Source organism: Pinus tabuliformis, chromosome 6 (assembly GCF_031772625.1).
Source record: "Pinus tabuliformis cultivar Carrire ecotype Pingquan chromosome 6, CPIR1, whole genome shotgun sequence".
NCBI lineage: Eukaryota > Viridiplantae > Streptophyta > Pinopsida > Pinales > Pinaceae > Pinus > Pinus tabuliformis.
In genome coordinates, this window is record NC_142292.1 from 370,152,261 (window position 1) to 370,165,442 (window position 13,182).

General features: G+C 35.4%; 1 protein-coding gene across 1 annotated transcript in view; it reads left to right on the forward strand.

Moving 5' to 3' along the window:
* Window positions 1–13,182, forward strand: part of MSH4 (MUTS-like protein 4) — a 438,807-nt gene that overhangs the window by 373,131 nt on the left and 52,494 nt on the right. The gene's annotated exons all lie outside the window — the stretch shown is intronic.

Here is a 13,182-nt window from a genome sequence, read left to right on the forward strand (position 1 = left end):
TTGGTCTAACATTTGAGTTCTTTTTGTACCCTTTTGAGCAAGATAGTTTCCATGCTTTGATTTGTAGACTTATTAATCTTAAAAGCATTTATAATATCTTGTGCTAACAATTTATTGTTTCACTTTTTAGGATTCCTTTGGCTTTCCATTTGAAAGTATTTCACTTCATTTTAAGAAAATGCAAATTTCATTTCTTAAAGAGCAATACTTTGAAGGTACTAGTTGTTTATGTATTTCATGCTTATCTTATGTATTGATGGGTTATTGCTCATATCGGTTTTTTGCTTATAAATCTTAAAGAAATAATCTATTAAACTCTAACAATTCTCCTAGAAACTCACATTTTTTTAACTTAACTTTTCATTAGGGACCTGTTGACCCTGCCGCCTGAACCTACCTACAAGTCAGTGAGAAAAGCCTTTAACCTCACAAGGTGTGGTTGGTGGCAGAGAACTCAGAGAAGGGGCTGCCACACTAATCCCGACTCTCTCCATTTGAGCTATCTCCTAGGTTAGCTAAGGGGGGTGGTCCCTAATGAGAAGTTAAGTTAAAAGATGTGAGTTTTTAGGAGAGTGTTATAGTGAAAATGGATTACTTTTAAGGATTTATGAGCAAATATGAAGTGAGCAACTTGAAATAACAATGCCAATAATTAATATGATTAAAAATAAAAACCATAAAACCAGTGCCTTACAAGGAATTTGCTCAACAATTTAAAGATATATTTGCTCAAAGTAAAATGCAATGCTCTCAAAAGAGAAAACAAAGTAACCCTGAAATGTAAATAAGAATTGTTAGCACAAGATATGTAAGATACAAAATGCTTTTGAGATAATCAACTTTATAAATCAAAACATGTGAAACATATCTTACCAAAACCAAAAAATTAGTAATTAACTTGGAAATGTAAAAGAAAGGAAGAGCCAAGCCAAGACATCAATATGCAATTAGACTTGAAACATGAAAAGAAAACACTTGTTTGAAATGATTACAATACTTGCTTTTGGAATAGACTTTGCATATGGAAACACAAATCATCAAGAGACAAGTAAAGTAAATGTAATGGAAAGTGCTCTTGGTTAATTTTATTAATTAGTTCTACAACAAGATTACAATTTAACTCTTCAATCCTCAGACCTCACCCTCGCTCAATGATATGGATCTCACAGTGAGGAGTCAATAGAGGAGTAGAGGATCCCTAAGATGTCTACTTCAACCAACTTATGTTGGAGGTAAAATTTTAATGAGGCTTGGGGCCTTCCTACACTAAAATGCCTAGATGAAATGCAAATTGTGTTAATTCCCCAAATTAAAATAATGATACATGCAAATGCTTCAAAGAGATTGATTTGCAATGCTTGAAAATGAAATAGTGTTCAACATAAGTTGCAATTATAACTTCAATTGGAGGAATACAATTAGCTTACAAGTGTTGCATGTGTTTCATCAATGAATTAAAATGATACAAGTAATTTGCTTGAAAGTAAAATTTGTTTCAAATAAACAATGACAATAAATTGCTCCAATATTCAAGATAACGATGTAGCATACAATTGAAGCATGTATTCAAGTGCTCCTGAAACAATTTACGAAGGTAAATGGAAACGAATCAAAATTTGTTAAGAATATAAAATGCTTTCATGTAAAAGGATGAATTGCCCAAAGTAACGTGTAATCTTGTAGCTTCCCTCACGCTTGATTCTGTAATCCCAACAAGATTGTTCCGTCTACAAAACTTCAATAAAAAATTAGTTCCATGTAGATTTAGCAATAAACAATGATAAGAAACTCTAGAGATTTATTTAAAACCAGCTAGAGAATTTTATACCTAGAGCATACTTCTAAATCAAATGTCAATGCAAGGTAGCTCTACATTAACAGATCTACAAGAGCATATGGAAGAAAATTAAATCAAAGCATGAGTAAAAGGAATTATACCAATGCTCAACAATTCATCACACTCGAAAAAGAGGAACACCTCATGAATGAAACTCCAAAGTCTTTATTGATATTTCTAAAAGTGTACAAGGCAGCAGCGCTTTCGCAAACACAATAGCTAGTAACAATATGATACAATGTGAGAGCCCATGGCTCTATTATATAGAGAGTTGGGAGCAAATCCCAACGAAAAATGACAATGAAAAATGGCATTGGAGCCAATCCCAATGTAAAAGTGATTAAACGAGTGGCATGAGGTGACAATCCCAAAGAGAAATTCAAATTTGTTAAATGGAGCTCCAATGCCAAGTGTAAAAATCGACTTCTGGCAAGTGGACATCATTTTCTTCTTCCCTTGTGTGCCAAATTCAAATTTTATGGTGGAATGACAAGTGTATATGGGTGGTAACCCATGTGAAGACAATTTCCCACAAAGATCTTCACCAAATATTCTCCAAAATCCTCCAAAATATGCATTAACTTCATAAATTCGAATTTCCAAGCGGCCTTTTCATTTAATGTGAGAAATTCGATTTTATTTGAGCACATGTCCTTTCCTTGATTTTAGGAGTCCACATCACCTTGGAACTTCATTTTAACTCCCCCATAATTTTCCACTCATTCCACAACATTTAGCATGTGTGGATATTTATTTTTCTCCATTTATTTAATTTCTGGCTTAATTAATTGTCAGATTTCCCACTTAACTTAGGAAAAATAGGTTTTGAGGGTCCAAAACACATTATTAACCCCTCAAGGTGTGTTATAGTAGAAAGTTGAGGGTGATATGTGTAATTTTGATTACTCATACCCCATACAACTTCTTTAGACTACACTTATTACAATTTAAATACAATTTCATTTGCAATTTTTGATTTGCGGGAAATCTAAAAAATTAAAAAATGACTACTTAGACCTAACCAAATTCCACAATTTTTTTTTGTGTGATTTAGTATGGTAATATACATTGACTCTAGACACTACGATGTGTCAGGGGCTCAACCTTCAAACTGTCACCCCGACTTTGGGGTAAAAAGTGAGTGAAAAACTTTGAAAATTATCCGCCTCTGAAAAAGAAGGGATAATTAACCAAATAGAAAAACCACTCCAAGGTGTACTTGTTTGCTGATCGAGTCCCAACATCCTAGGGTTATTATAGACTTAAAACTCATCATTACTAGTATCCCTTATTACAATTCCCCGTAGGGTGTGGAATCTGGGTACAAGAAAGATGATGAGAAGATAGAAGTAGAGTTAAAAAACTCTGTTGATTGACGATATCGGATGGTACATGTGTCATCTAGATCATCCTTGGGCATGGAGTCTTCATGTAATCATTAGGTGCCACTCTAGTGGTCAACAGGACCACCCCCCTTAGCTAACCTAGGAGATAGCTAAAGCAGAGAGAGTCTGGATTAGTGTGACAACCCCTTCTCTGAGTTCCCTGCCATCAACCACACCTTGTGGGGTTGAAGGCTTTTCTCACTAACTTGTAGGTAGGTGTAGGCGGCAGGGTCAACAAGACCCAGCTTCAGGTAGGCTTCATGAACCTTGTTTGAATGTTTTCCATGTAATTTTTTTTTAATTTTTTGTATTCAATTTAGTTTTTTTTTTTGTTTTTATTTCTTTCTAAGTTTGCAATTTTTTTTGGCTCTATGGCTGAGTTTCTCAGCCACATACTAAACTAAAAAAAAAACCAAAAAAATATCAATTAAATTTTAAAATTTACTTTTTTCTTCCAGATTCTATCACCATGCCACCAAAGGGTTATAGAAAGTCTCGTGATCCAGCATGGGCACATGGTCGAAAAAGCATTTCCGGTAATGACCACCATGTCAAGTGCAATTATCGCAATGCCACAATGCATGCAGACATAAACAGGCTAAAATACCACCTAGCTATAATTCATGGGAATGGTGTGGGATGTTGTCAAAATTGCCCTAATGAAGTCACTACTAAAATGGAAGCTGCTTTGGAAGCCTTTAAAGATGAAAGTTCTAAGAGGGCAAAATGGAAGGATGAGATTGTTGGGATAGGTAGATCTTCATCTCATAGTGAAACACAGATTCAAAGTCCAGGTATTGGTAACTCTTCTTCAAGTGTTGTGGCAAACAAGAGTATAACCTCTTCTTTCTTCAGTCCTCGTGCAACTGCAGGATCTCAACCAACCTTGGATAGTTTTAATGAAAATAAGAGGAAGGAGGTAGATAGGCAGTGAAGAGGCTTTGGTATCATAACAATCTTTCATTCAACTATGCAAAGTCTTATTTTTATCAGACCATGGTGGATGCCATTGCAAGTGCTGGCCCTAGATACAAAGCCCCATCTTATAATGGAGTTAGGGGGAAAGACCTAGATGAGAAGCTTGAGTGTTGTTGTCGCGCAGATTGGCACGACAACGCTCGGACCGGGGGCTGTCACTCTGATCCCCGATCCCTCCGTTTGAGCCTGTCTCCCGCGGCTAAGGGGGGTAGACCCTGTGAGATGATGTGACCAACTGTCGACCAGTTGGTTGGGAGACACGAGACACGATGTAAAAAAAGCACGCGATGATTTGGTTAATTTAGCAGACCAGTGCCTTGTGGAGTTAATGTTTAAATGATTACTTTTTAAATGATATAGAAACATGGACCATGAATAGCAACCATCTATCATCAGCTAAATCATATGACCAAAACGATACCCGGCAACTGAAAATTTGAAAAGATGAATGCTTTAAAACACCACGAATCATAAACCATTAACCAGATATCAGGTTCGCATCTCGGATAAAAAAAATTTAGATCTTCAGCATAAAGATATAGCATAAAAACCACTGAAACTTGGCAAAATAAAATTTCCGCAAAATTTTTATATTTTTTTTAAATTTTTTTTAAATTTTTTTTTTTTTATTTTTTTTTTATTTTTTTATTTTTCAATATTATGGAAATTAAAAAAATCCTAATCAAAAAATAAAACCAAAAATATATTTTTTTCATTTTTTAATTTTTATTCAAAAAATCAAAATAAAACAAAACTTAAAGTCTAAAATAAAAATCTAAAATAATTAAAATCTAAAACTATAAACATAAAATCTAAAGACTAAATATTTAAATCTAAACTAATAGAAAATCAAAACGCTAACATTTTCATTTATTTTTTTTATTTTTTATTTTTATATATATATATTTTTTTTGAGACTATTTAGAAGGAAAATTAAAATCCTAATTCTAAAGACTAATTAAAATCTAAAACAAAACTATAAAAATTTAAATCTAAATCTATTTGAAACCTAAACTAAAGCGTAACCACTAAATTAAACTAAAATGACAAATGCTAAATCTAAACATCAATTAAAATATAAAACAAAATTTAAAGATTATATACAAAATCTAAAATCGCATTTTTTTGTGTTTTACGTATATGTCAAAACCTAAATACAAAACAAATGAAATCGAATTTAAACTATACTAAACCCCATCTAACGCTAACCTTAATAAAACGCAGAGATGAATGCGTGAGAAATCAAATGTGGCGGATGCGAGTTTATACTTACCTGACTGCCGACGGATGAATACCTTTCTGGTGGTGCAGTATGCAGACAATGCAAGACGGCGGAGAAGACTGTAGCTCGACTTTGATGAGGAACGACGGCCCCAGCTTTTTGTGTATGCATACGGCGAGGATTTGAGAAGATGAAGCCCGAATTTGCTGAACCGATGTTACCTGCTGCAAATACTTTGACGGCGGCTTGAGAAAAAATGAACCAGGCTGAAGCTCACCTCAGCGTTTTTCCTCGTAAATTTGCTTGACCCGTCCGCGTGTGAATGGAGATCATACACCAACGAAAAGCCACTGTTTGTCTGACGTGATGAAAGGTTTATGATCGAAATTCTGTTGAAGCCCTTTGTTCGGAGGCTTTGGCACGCTCCTTCTACGCAAAAATGCTCACTGCCGTCACACAGGAATGATGGCTCTAAACAACGAAACACGCCGTCATTTACATATTCTCGATAGATCAAACTATTGCAGTTACGTTGAAACTCTCTGGTTATGCACAGTGTGTCGGCGTGTTAACCTTGATGGCGATCCTGCAATTGCAAAAAAGGCAAAACCCTAATAAAAACTATAAAAAAAATTTGAAACCCTAAGACAGCCTAATAATTTACAAATTGGTGGCCCCTGAAATGCCAGATTTAGCAATAACAGCAGTAATGTTTTCAGTATATCAGAAATTTTTTGAACTTCACTGTGAGCAGAAAGAAAATCTCTCAATGTAAAACAGAAAAGAAACTTTAAATGATTAACCCAGGGAACAATCAGCTGGGCTCTGCACAGAAAGTGCTTGCGGGAGTTGGCTGGTTCAGCCGAGAACTTCCCCGAACGCCCACAAAATTTCCTTCAAAAATGTTTTCCTGCACATCTCAAGCAACCATCAGCAAAGAGAGAGAGAAAGCTGCTAGATCTCAGGAAATAATGGAGATACCTGCCATTATTTCAGAAACCCTAGCCGCCCTCAAACCCTAGCAGGTGAACAAGATACCTGTGCTCACACTACTCTAAAAACAAGCTATGATTAATGGCTGAAAACTGAAATATGCAAAAAATTAAAGATCTCACAGCAATTCCAGAGAGTAACACCAACACGATTTGGACCCCAAAGTCTTTTTATTAATCAGAAAATCAGATTACAAGAGAGCTTTTCAGTACAGACTCACAGATCAGATGATCTAAAATGACCCCCTAAGACCCTATATAAAGGAAATGATCCTAACGGCTAGTTCAAGTGATCCTTGTAGAAATGATCTCGACTGTTGATGAGGATCAAGACATCTCTTGATCTCATCCGTCGATTTATTAACTTAAAATATTATTATTTTATTAGTTAGGGTTTTTGTTTGATTTTTTTTTTTTTTTTTATTATTTTTCATTATTTTATTATTTTTATTCATTTTTTAATTTTTTAATTCATTTTAAAATGGATCACTGAACTAAACCTTCGGAAACATCACCTAGGACCTAGGACTTAGGACTCATGAGGGGATTTAAAAATTTCTCGACCCTCAGGACACATTACATCATGACTTTTACAAAATTACATCTTAAGGGACAAACCCATTTAATACAGACCCTCACAAAACACCCAGCTCTGCGACACAACGATAATCTAGCAGATTAACACACTAGGATTCTCCTAAAGTTCTAATGACAAAATCAATCCCGGCTTTGGGGTCAGGTTTGAAGGAAAACTCTGCCGATCCGTGGATCGGTGAGACGAAAAACCTTCCGGGACGTAGATTATCATCAGAAAGTTAGGTCCACCTAGGCAAAATACGTACATGACTCATGTCTGCTAAGATTATTTACAGTTAATACATGCAGACTGGGTTTACAACAAAAATGATTAAGCTGCTGATGATGGCAGGACGGCACGGACATGCTGATCAGGTGCTGCTTCTTTCTGTCAAGAAAAACGGGATGCACTGCATGGGTAGTTGACCAGTAGAGGTCAACATCTGGCTCTACTTGGGGACACGTTGCTGCTTGCAGGAATGTGAGAATCCAGAATCTGCATCCATACAACACAAAAATAAGTAGCGTCCATCCCAAAAAATCAGCATATACATTAAGCACAGGAAAGATAAAAGCTCTTAATTTATTAACTATCTAAAGCAGAAATAAAAATGCGGAAAAAACAAGGAGTAGGGTTAGGAATACGATACAAAGGATGCCCTACGGCATCAGATGTGTTCAATATAGTGCATACTGAGCATTTGCCTGCTTTCAGGCAAATCTGTGGGCTGCTTGTCGGATGTGCCATGTCCAATTTTGCATATGGTAGGACTTTTTCCTATCCGAAAATCAAGCTGCTCACGGCCGTCTGATGTATCAAATCTTCGTCTTATCTTCTTTCTCTTGCGCTTCTTCTTTCTGGCTGGTTGAATTACTGATGACCTGGTACTTTCTGTTTCAAAGCTATCAGATGAAGTATGTAAGATATGCGTGCTATGTCTTTCTTCATCTTGCATCTGATCTTTATCATTCTTAAGTCTGTCTGGATCACCCTCAATCAACCATCTTTCAATCGAATCAACAGCCTCCCAATAATAAGATGAATCTTGTTGCAACAAATGAGAAGGCTCCTGATCTGTTGATGTTCCCTGGTTTCTCTCATTTTCCAATTGCTGAAACCTTTGAACCTGCATTCTAATGGCATCCATCTGTCTAGAGTGTTTAACCTTTATATCATTGATTTGTCTGGCATGGTATTCTTGCATGTCTTTTATTACTTTAACATTTCCTTCCTTTATGTTCATCAAGCAGTGCTGTATGGAATTTATTTCTTCTCTGTGATTTGCTTGCATGTCAGCCAACTGATTGTTATGATTGAATGTCATGATAGTCATTTCCTCATCCATAGTGAATAACTTATTTTGCATAGAGTCAATTTCCCTATCATAATCAGCTTTCATGGTCACCATATTTTCCTCTAAGACTGACATCTTGCTATGCATGTTTCCAATTTCTGTTTCATATTTAGTTTTTATGGCCTCAATTTCTTTAGCATGGTGACTTTGCGTGACCTCAATCTCCCTAATACGTTTTTCCAGATGAGTGCATAAAGTTTTCACATCATTGACATAATTAGTTTGATTGTTTTCCATATTTCTCACCAGTATCATTAGATCTAATAAAATTTTCTTTTGCTCTTCCCTTTCATTGTCATTTGCCCCTGATTTTTCATTATCATGAACTTGATCTGCAGTATTTTCGGTTGATGACAAATTCTGACTCTGAAATCTTTCTTCAACAGCGGAATTACTTTCTTTCTGTTCAACAATTTTAGAGGTAGAAGGCAAGCTGTTCGGATAACAATATCTATCTTCAAAAGCATTGATAATATCAACCAAAGAAGTGAAAGAATCCTTAGGAAAACTGTTAAACCAATTCAAAGCATCATCTTCTAAAGAAAGGACAAATAGACGCATTTTGATATCGTCATGATTAAACTGAGGGGATCTGCAATATATGATCATGATGCGAATAAACAAGTCAATATGCCTTTTAGCAGCGATTGGATCACCATCTGAAAAAATAGGTAATTCAGGAAGGGCCTCCTCCGGAAAATCATGGAGACGGTGAGTAAAACGACATGGTTTACATGAATAATCCATGATGAATAATAAAGGATGAGATGGATGATAGAACTAGATCTATGCTCAAGAAAATCAAGAGATGAAAGAAGTGGAGTCGCCACTTGAACAATAAATCTGATTCTAAGATCCAAGAAGTAATCACAAGCAGATATGAGGAAGGCTTCTTGTCTGGGAAAAATGAGAAAGTGGAGTCGCCACCCAAACAAGAAACAAACCCAAGAGATGTTGCTGATATGGGATGAAAAGATGCCAAAAATATTGAATTTGCTAGCTCAACTGAGAGATGAGAGATGAGAAGGTGAATGTCGATGAAACTCCAGGAACAGAAAAACTCTATCCCCGGCAACGGCGCCAAAAATTGTTGTCACGCAGATTGGCACGACAACGCTCGGACCGGGGGCTGTCACTCTGATCCCCGATCCCTCCGTTTGAGCCTGTCTCCCGCGGCTAAGGGGGGTAGACCCTGTGAGATGATGTGACCAACTGTCGACCAGTTGGTTGGGAGACACGAGACACGATGTAAAAAAAGCACGCGATGATTTAGTTAATTTAGCAGACCAGTGCCTTGTGGAGTTAATGTTTAAATGATTACTTTTTAAATGATAAAGAAACATGGACCATGAATAACAACCATCTATCATCAGCTAAATCATATGACCAAAACGATACCCGGCAACTGAAAATTTGAAAAGATGAATGCTTTAAAACACCACGAATCATAAACCATTAACCAGATATCAGGTTCGCATCTGGGATAAAAAAGATTTAGATCTTCAGCATAAAGATATAGCATAAAAACCACTGAAACTTTGGCAAAATTAAAATTCCGCAAAATTTTAATATTTTTTTTAAATCTTTTTTTAAATTTTTTTATTTTTTTTTATTTTTTATTTTTTCAATATTATGGAAATTTAAAAAATCCTAATCAAAAAATAAAACCAAAAATATATTTTTTTCATTTTTTAATTTTTATTCAAAAAATCAAAATAAAACAAAACTTAAAGTCTAAAATAAAAATCTGAAATAATTAAAATCTAAAACTATAAACATAAAATCTAAAGACTAAATATTTAAATCTAAACTAATAGAAAATCAAAACGCTAACATTTTCATTTATTTTTTTTTATTTTTATTTTTATATATATATATATTTTTTTTGAGACTATTTAGAAGGAAAATTAAAATCCTAATTCTAAAGACTAATTAAAATCTAAAACAAAACTATAAAAATTTAAATCTAAATCTATTTGAAAACTAAACTAAAGCGTAACCACTAAATTAAACTAAAATGACAAATGCTAAATCTAAACATCAATTAAAATATAAAACAAAATTTAAAGATTATATACAAAATCTAAAATCGCATTTTTTTGTGTTTTACGTATATGTCAAAACCTAAATACAAAACAAATGAAATCGAATTTAAACTATACTAAACCCCATCTAACGCTAACCTTAATAAAACGCAGAGATGAACGCGTGAGAAATCAAATGTGGCGGATGCGAGTTTATACTTACCTGACTGCCGACGGATGAATACCTTTCTGGTGGTGCAGTATGCAGACAATGCAAGACGGCGGAGAAGACTGCAGCTCGACTTTGATGAGGAACGACGGCTCCAGCTTTTTTTTTTTTTTTTTTATTTTGTGTATGCATACGGCGAGGATTTGAGAAGATGAAGCCCAAATTTGCTGAACTGATGTTACCTGCTGTAAATACTTTGACGGCGGCTTGAGAAAAAATGAACCAGGCTGAAGCTCACCTCAGCGTTTTTCCTCGTAAATTTGCTTGACCCGTCCGCGTGTGAATGGAGATCATACACCAACGAAAAGCCACTGTTTGTCTGACGTGATGAAAGGTTTATGATTGAAATTCTGTTGAAGCCCTTTGCTCGGAGGCTTTGGCACGCTCCTTCTACGCAAAAATGCTCACTGCCGTCACACAGGAATGATGGCTCTAAACAGCGAAACACGCCGTCATTTACATATTCTCGATAGATCAAACTATTGTAGTTACGTTGAAACTCTCTGGTTATGCACAGTGTGTCGGCGTGTCAACCTTGATGGCGATCCTGCAATTGCAAAAAAGGCAAAACCCTAATAAAAACTATAAAAAAAATTTGAAACCCTAGATCCAAAAAAAAAAAAAAAAAAAATTTGAAACCCTAAGACAGCCTAATAATTTACAAATTGGTGGCCCCTGAAATGCTAGATTTAGCAATAACAGCAGTAATGTTTTCAGTATATCAGAAATTTTTTGAACTTCACTGTGAGCAGAAAGAAAATCTCTCAATGTAAAACAGAAAAGAAACTTTAAATAATTAACCCAGGGAACAATCAGCTGGGCTCTGCACAGAAAGTGCTTGCGGGAGTTGGCTGGTTCAGCCGAGAACTTCCCGAACGCCCTCAAAATTTCCTTCAAAAATGTTTTCCTGCACATCTCAAGCAACCATCAGCAAAGAGAGAGAGAAAGCTGCTAGATCTCAGGAAATAATGGAGATACCTGCTATTATTTCAGAAACCCTAGCCGCCCTCAAACCCTAGCAGGTGAACAAGATACCTGTGCTCACACTACTCTAAAAACAAGCTATGATTAATGGCTGAAAACTGAAATATGCAGAAAATTAAAGATCTCACAGCAATTCCAGAGAGTAACACCAACACGATTTGGACCCCAAAGTCTTTTTATTAATCAGAAAATCAGATTACAAGAGAGCTTTTCAGTACAGACTCACAGATCAGATGATCTAAAATGACCCCCTAAGACCCTATATAAAGGAAATGATCCTAACGGCTAGTTCAAGTGATCCTTGTAGAAATGATCTCGACCGTTGATGAGGATCAAGACATCTCTTGATCTCATCCGTCGATTTATTAACTTAAAATATTATTATTTTATTAGTTAGGGTTTTTGCTTGATTTTTTAATTTTTTTTTTATTATTTTTCATTATTTTATTATTTTTATTCATTTTTTAATTTTTTAATTCATTTTAAAATGGATCACTGAACTAAACCTTCGGAAACATCACCTAGGACCTAGGACTTAGGACTCATGAGGGGATTTAAAAATTTCTCGACCCTCAGGACACATTACATCATGACTTTTACAAAATTACATCTTAAGGGACAAACCCATTTAATACAGACCCTCACAAAACACCCAGCTCTGCGACACAACGATAATCTAGCAGATTAACACACTAGGATTCTCCTAAAGTTCTAATGACAAAATCAATCCCGGCTTTGGGGTCAGGTTTGAAGGAAAACTCTGCCGATCTGTGGATCGGTGAGACGAAAAACCTTCCGGGACGTAGATTATCATCAGAAAGTTAGGTCCACCTAGGCAAAATACGTACATGACTCATGTCTGCTAAGATTATTTACAGTTAATACATGCAGACTGGGTTTACAACAAAATGATTAAGCTGCTGATGATGGCAGGACGGCACGGACATGCTGATCAGGTGCTGCTTCTTTCTGTCAAGAAAAACGGGATGCACTGCATGGGTAGTTGACCAGTAGAGGTCAACAAGTGTGTCAAGGAACAATTGGAGAGCATTAAAAGCTCATGGAAATTTATAGGTTGTACAATTATGTTTGGTGGGTGGACAGATTAGAGGGGTAGAACAATAATAAATTTTGTTGTAGCTTTCCCTAAAGGAGCCATATTCCTAAAATCCATTGATGCATCTGCATATGTAAAAGATGCACATTTGATTTTTACATTGTTGGTTGATGCGGTGGAGGAAGTTGGGGTTGCAACTGTTGTCCAAGTAATCATGGATGTAAAAATTTCTAAACAAAAATCCTATTGCAATGATTAATATTATTTCTTCTACTTATTACCTCAGAAATAAGTTATCCACAGTGTTCTTACGACAAATATCGAAATATATTCTACTGCAACCTTCACAATTAAAACATTATAGAAAGTGAATGTAAGGAAATATACTAGCACAAATACAACCACAATGACACATTTATTTTTGAATAATTGTCCCTGGAAAAACCCAATGTGGGAAAACCTATGCAGCAGACGAGGTTTTTTATTATTTTTAGCAAATTCTCTTGTACAAATTACAACCAGCAAAATAGGAATGAGAAATTT